At 51.2% G+C, this 12,306-nt stretch overlaps 1 long non-coding RNA gene across 1 annotated transcript; it reads left to right on the forward strand.

Annotated features, from left to right (window-relative positions):
* Window positions 1-4,887: 4,887 nt before the first annotated feature.
* Window positions 4,888-11,714, forward strand: LOC109282055 (uncharacterized). Its single transcript, XR_002088936.2, has 2 exons — window positions 4,888-7,172; window positions 7,678-11,714. It is a non-coding gene; the product is annotated as an uncharacterized LOC109282055 (long non-coding RNA).
* The last annotated feature ends 592 nt before the right edge of the window (window positions 11,715-12,306 follow it).

The raw sequence follows: 12,306 nt of genomic DNA on the forward strand, positions 1-12,306 counted from the left end.
GGAGGTCACATCTAGTCCAACCCCCTGTTCGAAGCAGGACCAGCCCCAACTAAGATCATCCTAGCCAAGGCTTTGTCTAGCCACGTCTAATAAGGCTGTGTGAAATTTGGCCGGGTGTTTGGTTTCGACGCTGTTTAGATTCATTTCGGGCCTGAAACAGCAAAATTGAAATGAAACGAAAGGTTTTGAAATGGCCTCAAAATGAAATGAGGGCAGTCGAAACATTTTGAAAGTTTTGAGTTTCAAAGCTGGGCTTGCCTGAAGGGAACAGAAACTAAGGAGAGGGAGGGGGAAGAGCAGGGGAGGACTGCTTGTATATTGACTGTGTAGCTGGCCAGTGACTGTGATCCTTCCCTGAGGTCCCTTCCAACCCCAGTGCTCTGGGGAGGACAGAAAAACAACATAAAAAGCAGCATTGTTTGACCTGAGCTGTCTGTGCGCCTTGGGGTCAGTTACTGAGCTGTGTCTTCCAGCAGCTCCGCAGCATAAGAGGGAGGCTATCGCTTCCTACTTGCTAGCCTGTTACTAGCAAGTGGGATTCAATACCTTTTGCTTTCTATGCCCTTTTATTATTATATTCATTCATTCCTTTCAATTTATTCCTCTCAAAAAATCCTCTTTTTGTTTTTGTTAATCTATTTTGATTCTTTTCCACTGGAGGAGGGGGCCCATTCCCAGCTACAGCAGGGAAACAAAAGTGAAAGCCAGGGTTTTAAACTGGGTGGAAACATGCCTTTCACTTCCCTGCTGATGGGGATCCTGGGGCCCTGAATCGATAGGAGCCCCTGGGCCCGTGCCCAGCTGGCTCATGCATTAATCCACCTAAGCTTCCCAGAGGTGAAAATCTCATTAAAGAACTGTCCTTGGAGTATAAACTTCTTTGGAAGATTGTGCACACCTGTGCTGGTTATTTTGATGGCCCTGAACTTCTCTGCATACAGGAGTTATCTGCAGCAGTGGACTCCTGTACAAAGTTTTAAGTATAACTCCAGCTTCAGCCTGTAAAGGTTTGGCCCTAGCTGTGAAATATTTTGTGAATTTAAAGAATCTGTGTTTCTTTGACAGGCCCCGGGGGCTGCATAGTTAAAATCTGATCTAAAAAATAGCCAGACTTCCAATGAGAAACAAAGCCAGGTGTTTAGTCTGCATTTTTATTGCTCTACAAGTTAATTCTTAACTCTGCATGGTTTGGGGTTGTTTTTTTTTAGTGTATTTGGATGCTAAGCAACTAGGAACAAAAGTGGGAGATGATTTAATTTTCAGAGGGCTCTGTCATGGGTGGGAATTGATAATATTAAAAAATATACATAACTGGATGTGTTAAACAAAAACTGGGCAACAGATATAACCATACAACCATATATAACAAACAGAACTAAAACTGACAGCAGCTAGGAATATATAACCTGTTGTGAACACGTGACATTTCCATATGCTCTATGCATGAAGGCTGCACATGAAGTTACCAATTAACCTCCTCATTATATTAGAAACATAACAGGCTTCTAGCATCTGGGTTACAAATTTTGCTGACCTTTTCATATCACCTCTGTCTGAGCATGCTGTTCCTCACACTGGGTTTGTAGCAGGTCTGGGAACAGAACAAGCCACTATTATTGCCCAAAATCTAACACATCCATTTAATGAGGCATTGCCTCTTCCTTTTCTAAACTGCACTTTCTCCTATCTCAATGCCCCTCATAAGTGGCCTTTCAGTGATAGCTAGGAATTTAGATGGAAACTAAAGTTTCTAACTAGCTATGAGCAGGTTCCCTAGACTAGCAGTTTGGTTCACTTCACTTCACTTATATAATTCCTAGGAAAATCATGCCCAAATTCCTCCATAGGATGGAACCCTGCTGAAAACAGTGGGGTTGCATGCCTGTATCCCAAGGCAGCTGGACTTGGGTCTCCTGATGCTGGTCATGCTGTTAGAAGAGTTAACTTTCAAATAACTGGTGTAAAGGTGCTACTCTGAATGGAAAAGTCTAATGTGCATCTAACAGACCCCGAAAGGGCTGCCTTGTTGCACGGATGGGGTAGAGCAACAGCATCAACTGTACCAGGATGCAAGTGTTGCACAGGTGTCAGTGAGACCAGGGTCAGACCCAGTGCACTGGAAATGTCGACCTTCAGCCCCCACATCAGCGGTACTTACTATGCAGGCAACTGAGGGTTTTCTCTAATGTCAGCCTCTGGGTTTATTCATTTTTCAGCTTATCAGGACTTAACAAAGGATTAATCAATAATAGTTGGCCACGGATGATGAAAATCTCTCAGTATTTCTGTGCGTGTGTGGCTGGCTTCCTTTCCCTACAGTCTCTGTGGCCTCTGGAGGGTGGGATGAAGGGAGCTTTAGTTCGTCTAAACTGAAACAGAGCTTTTCTTCAGGTTGTTAATGATTTAGGGGCATTATTTACACCTATCCAAATCAATATGAGTTAACCAGTGTTGGAGGCTAGTAGAAATGACTCTGGTTTTGGTTTAATTTAAATGAAGTTTGTGGGGCTTTAATCTATTGTACAGGCAGAGATGTCAGTCGATTGTTGTTCATTTACTTTTATTTATTACATTTAAAATAGTCACAAGAATCATACCTTCTTTTACCGGTATCTGATTTGCCACTTGATAATGTGATTAGCATCTAGCTATGCACTCAGAAATCACTGTGCTTTACTTCAAATAGTAAAGAATCCATTCGTTCTCAACAGGCACATGAAATGGGTCTGTATTTTCTCAAATTACAGAGGTGAAGTGACTTGCTCAAGGACATATAAAAAGTCTGTGGCAGAGGTGGGAATTGAGCCTAGATCTCTCTCTTCTGAGCAGAGAAGATCCTAGCAGGGTGCAAGGCCCAGGGGAAATCAGGCTGTGCGGGCCCAGATGTGAAGAAGCCGATGGTGGAGCGGGTGGAGTGGGTGGCAAGCAGCCAAACGCGAAGCCGGCGGTGGCAGCGCAGCGTCACCAGCACTAGGTGGGCCCTGCAGGAGGAGCCGTGGCCTCTCCACCCGGCTCCATGGGGCCCCCAAAGCACACAGCCCAGGGCAGTCGCCCTGATTCGCCCCCTCCCTAGGGATGGCCCTGCTTCTGAGAGTCACACAACTGTCTTATAAGTCAATTTTCATTCGGGGCTTTTGGGAACAAATGTACTTAGCATAGGCACCCCATGGGATATTACAGTCTCCTCCAAGTGGAGGTGTCCAAAACCACTATAATAGGCATTTTTATGCTGGGTTTTAACCATTGAGATTCTTAAAAAGTATTTTCTCAAGGTGATTTGTCACATCAGAGTTGTGCGTAAGCTGCCCTCAGGCCTTTTTTGGGAATCTAAATAGACACAAATCTCTGACGCGAATGCCCCCTTTCCCCTCTGCTCTGTGCCTTCCACGGCACTGATGTGCTTTGCCCCGCGTGCATTGTCCTCATGTAAGACTTGATTCTCGAGCAGAGCCATGTGTTTGTTCTCCAGTCGCCGCTGTGTGGATCTGACTGGGTTCAATTCCAGCCAGACATGCCAGTACTAGCCCAGGCACATGGAAATTTGGCTACTATGACTGGTCCTAGTCTACCTGCCTGCAAGTCCTATGGACACCCCTCCTTGTGCATCTAATCCACACTTGAGCTCTGTCTGCTCCAGTGAGAGGTCAAGGGAGTGAGAAGGGGTTGGTCCACCTGTCCCAAGGAAAGATGGCGAGTCAGGGGGTCCTCGGGAAGAGCGGGGTGGAGGTTCAGCTTCTGAGGTCCTGCTGCAGAGCTGGAGACAGCCCTTTTCAGGAATGGCCTCTCCATCAGCTCCTCCTGGCCTTGCTCTTTTGGGCTGACTCTGCCGTCTAGTGAACGCCCACAGCATTACAGGCAGGACCCTGCCAGGCCAGCCTGCAGGCATTTAAGATGTTGATGGACGTGACAAACCCCATTCATTCCCCAGGCAGGCTGGAAGTTCGGTGCCCAAGCCTCAGGACAGCCCTTGGGCAGCCCCAGTGCACTTAGCCCTGTGGCACAGAACAACCCTGGGGACCGGCACTGAGTGTGATGCTGGGACTCAGTGGCTCTATGGTCCATAGGGGTTGGGGGGACCCAAGAGCAGGTGCAGGGCAGAGCTCTGCCAGCCCATCACAGCCACTCACCTGGCTCTGGGCACCAGGCCTGTCCCCATGCTGTCCCCTACCTGCTGGCAGCACAGATAGGGTTACCATATGTCTGGGTGTTCCCACACATATCCTCTTTTTTGGCCCCCTGTCCCTGTGTCCAGGCAGGTTTTTAAAGTGCAAGCAAATGTCTGGGTTTTTGCTTTGCTCCCGAGTGAAGGGCACTGGCAGGGCTGTGGGGCAGGGTGTTGAGGGTCAGAAGTGAAGGGCACTGGTAGGGTTGGGGGTCAGGGGTTTAGGAGTGAGGGGCAGAGGCAGGGCACAGGCATATCAATGCCCCCCTGCCACAATCATATACCCCCCTGCCCACCAGCTCTCTGCCCCCTGCCCCCCTCCGGTGTCCTCTTTCTTGGTTCTGGAAATATGTACCCCTAAGACTGGTCTCCAGTTGGGCTTGCACTGGCCAGGAGGAGGCCACAGAAATAGCTGCTCCTCCTGCTTCATGCAGCTGGGGGAGCTGGAGGAGGACAAGAGATGCTCAGTAAGAAGACCCCCTGTGCTTGGCAGTAACATCATGTTAAATTTTCCAGCCAGGAACAGCTCGGAGTCCTGGTCAAGCAGGAACGGCTGAGAAGTTCACGGTCCAGCAAGTCCTGGAGCTGGAGTCATTGCAAAAGCTATCACGTGTGTTAGTGGTGAATAGCTTTTCCAATCCTGCCCTCCAGTAATGCTGTGTAATAAGCAAGCGTTCAAAGCTGGCCTCTCACGTGAGGGGCTGGAACGTCTTCAAATGGCAACTCAGCTGAAACCGTATTGCACCGGTGTCTAATTCACTTGAGACCAGGATTCTGCTGGTCTCTTGTCCTCAGTTGTTTTCCGTGACTTAGTTTTGAATGTTTGTTTTTGCAGGGAGAAATGAGAGTTGGTCTGAAATATTTTAATGTTGTCTCTCTTTTATTTCCCGATTCCAGGCAAAAACAATGCTGCTTGGAGCAGTGTCCGAAAACTGCTGGCCTCCGTTAACCTCCTCTTCAGTTCCCCCAGTGCCCCGTTACAGTAACTGCTTTGTGCAGCCTCAGGCCTGGACAAAGAGTGTCTCAAGACCTGCATGCATCGGGGGTTTCCAAGGCCTGCAATGATTTACAGTGATGGGAACTTTGTATAAAGCAGAAGTGGTCGCGCTCACACCAGCTGGCTGAGTTTTGGAGGCAGCTGCATCACCTCTACTCTCAGACTTGGCTTGTGTTGCTCACCAGGGATGTCTCTTGACATCTAGAAGCCCCACGGCTGAGACTCAAGGAAAGTCGCCTAGGACACATCTTCCAGGAAGGGGCCCTGGGCAGGAAGTGATAGCAGTGGTGAGAGGTTTAGGAGGCCTGATCCTGGAGCAGGACCCAGGAACTGAATAGCTGGATGGAAGTGCTGGTTACCAACAGTCAGCAGATTTTACTGGGCCATCCGAGGGCCGTGTCAGCGTTTACCGAGGCACAGCCATGGGCATTGCCAGGGGTGCCGCTCAGTGGGAATCAGCCGTGGCCATGGCATTGTATTGATTTTACTCCCGGGAGTATTCTTCTCTCTCACTGATGCCATGTCATGATGCCTTTCGCTGCGGACACTCAAGAAGATCGTAGGGGCTGTACTCCGGCAGTTCCCACACCCTACTGGGAACATGGACTGGGACCCACAGCCCCCCGCTCCCTCCTGCTAAGACGTGAGAACAGTAGCATCTCAGCGACTGCTTGGTGGCAGAGCTCAGTGGGGAGAGGGCTCAGGGTTTGGTGCCTGCTTCTTCTTGGCATCTTGGGAAACCTTCCCCATTGCACAGGGTATTGTGGGCATTGCTTACCCCTACCCCTGGGGACAGATCACACTGCTTGAGACTGGATTTCCAACACGTGTCCAAGGCAGGCAGCAGCTGTCCATGCTGTGGGAACAGCACCAGCCTGTGGGGCCCACCCTGTTTTGCTGGTGGAAGTTTCTGACTCTCGTGACTCTGCTGGTGTTAGTCAGGACCAACTTCTAGCCAGCTGGGCAGGATGGACGGGTGAAGAAGACTCTGATGGGCTGGTGCCCTGCAGGCCAGCAAGGCTGTGCTCAGACTATTTGCTAAGGGGCTTAATAAGCAATTCCAGGTGCATGGAGGTCTCTGTTTGCCCCTATACATCACCCATTGGTTTTTCTCTTTAAATCTACCACCTGGGAAGTTGCTGAGAGTTTTTCTGCTGCTTTTTGTGTTTCAGGACCTGGTCCATAGGGCATTGAGAGTGGAGGAATGGATGTGGGGGCTGCAGGGTGTAGGGAGGAGAGAGCAGCTGCGGAGAACGTGAATCTGCAGGTGGTGCGGGCACCTGAATCAGCACCTGAATGCAACTCCCCCTGCTCCTGCTCGGCCCCCTCCCTCTCCTGCCCTCACCACCCTCCCTGCCTCTCCTTTCCGCCTACATAGTAGGTTAGGTTAGGTTATATTGTATTGTATTTTATCTCATCTTCTATTGAATTGTATTATTTCATATTCAATTCTACTGTCATGCACTGCCTTGCATTATATATAAGCTGATGGTTATCTATGTGCTGCTGTGCTTCTTTAGACAGATGTAGCCATTTGTTGTAGCCTGCCTGTAAAATGAAACTGCTCTGACATCCTTCTGGCAGAGCTAGGTACAAGCCAGCAGCTGTTCCATCCTGCTCCCTCTGTGTGGAGCCATGCACTGCATGCGGATATGGCTGGGATCCCCCCTGGTTTCCTGCCCCACCCCATTGCTGTTGCACGGCTCCCTCAGACCTTGGCATATTCTGGAAGGCAGGAGGGGAAATCCATTGGGAGCGCACAGACCAGGGGCACAGTCTGCAACAGGGGATGCAGCCCCCTGTTTTTCTTGCTTTGGGGTCCTGGAAGAGTCCCCGGAAGCTGCTATCCTATACAGGTGCACCGATACATCAGTCCCATATCATATCGGCTCTGATATAAGGAAAATTGACATTATTGCCAATCAGCTTTTTTTGGCTGATGTGACTGATAATGTTGCTGATACATGCCCCATGCATGTGTGCAGCCACAGCATGGAAAGCAGCATCCAGCTGGTAAGTCTGTGGTAGGGGAAGGGGCAGGGGGAGGGAAGGGGTGAGGGGCAGATCAAGGCCCCTGCAGTGAGGAAGGGAGTGGGGCTGAGGCTGAGGCTGGGGCAGGGGCTGTCTCCCCTTCCCTGCGACCCCCAGATGAGCCATGGCTCTGTCCCATGCCCCTCCCCAGCTGGTCCGTGCTTGCCCCAGCCCCACTCCCACCCTTACCGCGGGGGTACATGCTACACTAAACTCCAGATAAAAGAAGGTCTTGTGTTGAACTGCGTGTGCAGATCAAGACAGGCACTGAGCGGACTGGGGAAGGGCTGCAGACTGGGAGCAGAGAAGTGATCAGAAGTAGTTTCAAAACAGGAAAAGTGCTGGGGAACAGATCACTTGCATATGCAAAAGGACAAGACCATTCAAGGAGTAAAAGGGTCACTGTTATCTGTGAGTACAGAGAGGCTTGAACAGACACCAGGTGAATTACGATGACACACAAAACTGTTGTCTGTTTTGTCCATAGTGTTTCACCACAAGAGATGACAGCTCAGAGACTACTTCTGTGCTGGCAGAAGAGGAGGGCATGGAACAGGCTGCCCAGGGAAATGATGGCATCTCCTTCAGAGAGGTTTTCAGGAGGGCCCTGGAGAAGGATCTGAAACGGGCAGTACAAGAAGAACGCATCCTGCACCTTGGCATGTGGTGGCACCATCGTGGTGTTTTGTGGCACTGAAAGAAATGTGTGCTCAGAGCAATCCTACCATTATGAGCAGGAGTCGAGCCTGGCAGCCCCTCCACTGCCCCTTCAGATTTTAGAGGCAGCACCTGCCCGCTCTGGCACCACCAGTACCTGGAAGCAGACGGACCAGAGCAAATGGAAACTGTCGACTCCCACCTGCAAGCATCAGAATCAAGACAAAATGTGGTGTTTGGGACTCAGAGGGCGTTTGGGACTTACTCAGGACACGGGGCAGGAACCTGCTTCTTGCAGAAGTCAACCTGCCCTCTCCGCAGCGCTGCTTGGCTCTGGTGCAAGCATGGAGCTGCCTAGATGCAGAGCTGTCTGGACCAAGCCCTTCATTTGGGCTCTGGCTGGTCAGTGCATCCCACTCCATAGCAGCTCGGCTTGGCTGTGGCCCCGGTACCTCTCCCCTGCTCATCCTGTCATGTGCTTGGGTTTCAGGTTCCTGCCCTTCGGCCAAACCTGGACTACAAACATGGATATTGCTTTGGAGGAGGCAAGTGACTCTGACTCCCTGCTGACTCCTTTGGTGAAGCTCAGCCCCCTTACCTGGGCTCCCTGCAGCCTGGGCAGAGGTTTGTGCTCCCCCAGGCTAAGACTTGAGCACCAGAGAACTGGGCTGTATGGAACCAGCACAGCATGAGTGTCTGCACCAGCCCTGGCACCTCCACACCGGCACTGTCCCAGGCTGCTTCCATCATGGGCCCAACAAGCATCTCTGCACAATCCCCAGCTTGGGTCCGGAGAGCAGGACATTCTGGGAGATGCCCAAAGGCTGTCAGTGCCCTGGCAGATCGCAGTGAATCGCTGTTGGGCCGTTTCAGCTCCTCATATTCCACCTGCTCCCTGAGCTAATCCGGCTGGAAAAGTCGCTTTAAGAGGGGACATGACAGCAGTTTCCAAACACTTGAAGGGCTGCCATACAGAAGAGAGAAAGTACCTCTTCTCTCTTGCTGCAGAGCAAAGGACACAGACCAATGACTTGAAGTTGCAGCAACGTAGGTTTAAATCAGATATCAGGAGAAACTTCACTGTTCGAACAGTGACACGGTGGGATAAAAGATGCCCAAGGAAGTTGTGGACTCTGCATGGGCGACTGGTGCAGCCGACTGTGCCCCTCCTGTGACCAGCCCTGCTGACCGGGGAGGGAACCTCCTACGGCCAATCTCACTTCCCGCATGGACCCCTGTGGCTGATCCCACGATGGCCAATCACTGTGGCTGATTGCTACATCAGCTTCCACGGGTGGCTGCAGTGATCGGCCAGCGCTTGCAGGGGGGGCACTGATGCCCTCGCCTGCCCCACCTGCCCATTGCCGAAGCGGCGAGCACAGTTGGTCAGGGGTGCATGTACACCCCTTTGCATCCCCTATGCATTGCCACTGGGACTCTGCATCACTGGAGGTGTTCAAGAAGAGGTTGGGCAGGCATAGGTCAGAGATGGTCCAGTTGTAGTTATGATTATATTGTATTAAGGATACTTCCCAGGCTTCTGGGCTTTGCTGGTTGTTGCACGGAGCCAGGAGGGACTTTTGAACTGTCCCTCCCCGACCCCAATGCTGCTACGTACGTCATATTTTCTTTTAAGCCTTCCTCAGGCATTGGGTGTTGGCTGCAGCTGATGCTGGGGGATGTGATGGGGCTGTGCCAATGCTGCTGCTGGTACTGAAAGCCAGAGGTTCCTGACTAGAGGATCTTGCCCCTCCACTCAGGACAATATCCATCACCACCTTTGGGGTCAGGAATTTTGCCTCGCGGCGAGATTGGTGCAGACTCGGGGAGGGGGGACGGGTGGCCTCTGCCTTGAATCTCTTGAGTAAATTTTAACAACTTTTGCATCAGCAGGAAGTTGTTCATAACCACGAAAGCTGCCAGTGTCCACTCCTGCGAGGCATTGCACAGCAACCGAGCTTGTGAGAAAGCCACTAGCTAAAGCAGCTGCAAATTCTGTCAAGGCGGAAACTTTGCCGGGACAGCGGGAAGATGTTCAGAATGAGAGTGCAGGAAGAAAAGCCTGCCTGGCTGGGATGGGTTTTACCAACCGGGTTTAGAGAACGGCCCAAGAGGGAAAACTCAGTGAAAATAAACTATAAAGGTGCAGTAGCAGCAGGCTTCATCAAGGGGAAAGGATGAAGGTGCAAATGAGAAAAGGCATAAACAAAGTTGGGGACAAAGGATGTGTGCAGTACTAGACTGCTCCCTTCACAGCCCGGCCAGACTGTCTGGTCAAAGGGGCAGGGAGCAAGACGAGGTAGCTAGTGCATTTCTAGGCATGGGAGTGTGCGGTGTCTGCTGAATAAACCTACGTGAGTGGAAGGGAAACTCCTGTCTCTCAAGCTGTCTTTCTCCCAGTAACTCCTTGGTTCCCCAGTCCAAGGTGCTGGAGTAACCCCTCTGCTTTAGCAGTGGCCAGTTTGTGTGTTATGTCCGGTGTTGTGTCAGGGTTGAGTGTAATGTTGCTAAGAGGCCAGACAGCGGATGTGCCTGGGATGGTTTGGCCAGTGCTGGCTGCCTGGGGCTCTGTGTGTGGGCTGCCCAGGGGGGCTGCAGTGCTAGGGGAGCAGTGGGTGCTTAGCACAGCCATTGCTTCAGGGGTAGTCACAGCCTAAATGAGACCTGGGCTGAGCACTGATCACGGCAGATGACACAGTCTTGGAGCAGTGGGACTGGCAGGGACCTCCAGAGCTCACTTCTACTCCAGCCCCCGCCTGAGGCAGAACAGCCCTTTCCAAACCATCCCAGACCAATACTTTCCCCATGATGATGGCTGCTGTTACTGCCCATTTACAGATTATTTGCATCACTGAGTTATCACTGTTGGGTCTGTCTCTAAAACCCAGTTGGCAAAATCCACCGGAGCCAGCAGACTTTTCTTAGCACGCTTTCTCTCTTTCTGAACATCTTCTTCCGACCGTCCTTGGCAATGTTTCTTCTTGGGCTTAACTTGCAGCTGCTTTGCTCAGCTCTAAGGAGGTAGTAGCTTTCTAGACAGCTTGGCTGCTATTCAGCGCCGTGCAGGAGCAGTTTTGTGGTTATAAAGGGACTCTGTGGTTCTGGCCGCAGCACGGCAGCCCAGGCACTGCCTGCAGCAAGTGGCACAGCCCACTTCTTCTTTTGGCTCACAGCTGGTCCCTCCCAGCTCCAAGCCCTGCTGTTCTTCTCTCTGGGATATTTTTAAGTTCCCCATGAGCCACTCTCTTAGTAGCAGCTTCCCCACAGCTGCAGTAACTCCTCAGGCCTGTCTGCCCCTTCCTAAAGGGACAGACCACCCTGTTACACCCTCCCATGGCTCACAGGTCAGTGCCCCCGGTCCAGCCTGCAGGAGTCTGCCTGCGCTCGCTCTGTACCATGTCCAGGCTGCACCATGCCTGAATGCACTGAAGGCTCCCTGTTGTGTCCCCGTGATGGTATAATGGGTCATATACCAGGCAAGGAGACTAAGACATGGTTGTCCTAAGCTAAAAGCAAGTTTACTAAACTCTTACAGATACAACTCTAATTAGAATTGAAGCACCATTAGCAGTTAAACATTTTAGGTTCGTAGCTAGTCAAAGCATATATGCTCACCACCCTGTAATGTTGAGAATGCAACTTCACTGATTGATCAGGCCATGAAGTCTTGTCCAGGGCTCCTGGGTCCCACATCTGATGTTGAGACAGGATCTGGGATCAGTGACAAGATCTCTTCAGGAGTGTTGCAAAGGGCACACTCTCTCACCTCTCATTATATGCCATATACCTTGCATTTCTTAATACATGAAATTAGCTTAAGCCTTCCTTCTAATGCATATTAAAAACCCTTGCTTCTGTTTGCCATAAGTGGGTACCTTTAACTGGAATTGTCTATTGTAAGGTAATCTTTTCATTCTTGGGGGGGGGGGTAGGTTTTGCTCTAACCATTCCTCTTTTATCTAGGTTGTATTTATTCAATTTAATTAGGCAAGTCTTTGATTTGTTTTAAGTTAAGGACAGTCTTTTTTTCCCCATCTGCTCCTTTCACTGGGTGCAAGTCTTGACCACAACTGAAGCTAAGCATGTAGCCTGAGCTAAGCACAAAGGTCAAACCTGAAGGCCTCTGGTCCCAACAACCCCACTCCTCCTTGCCACCTGATCCCTGCCATGACAGTAACTCCCAAGCTGAGCCCGTGGGGCTGAGGGGAGAGCGGCTGGGCAGAGCTGGATCCTGGGGCAAGGTCTGCTGTAACTTCTCCGCACGGGCACAGGCAGGGCCCCGGCTCTCAGGAAAGGGACTTGTGACCAGGCCCCAGGACACAAGTGGGCAGTAGGAAGGCAACCAGCAGCCCATCCTTCAGACTGCCCGTCCCCTCCCAGCGCTGTGCATGGCCCTCAGCCCCATCCTCAGGCTGCAGCTTCCCCCACAGCGCCGGCTGGGTGCCCTGTGCCTGGCAGG

The sequence above is a fragment of the Alligator mississippiensis genome, chromosome 15, assembly GCF_030867095.1.
Source record: "Alligator mississippiensis isolate rAllMis1 chromosome 15, rAllMis1, whole genome shotgun sequence".
Classification (NCBI taxonomy): Eukaryota; Metazoa; Chordata; order Crocodylia; family Alligatoridae; genus Alligator; species Alligator mississippiensis.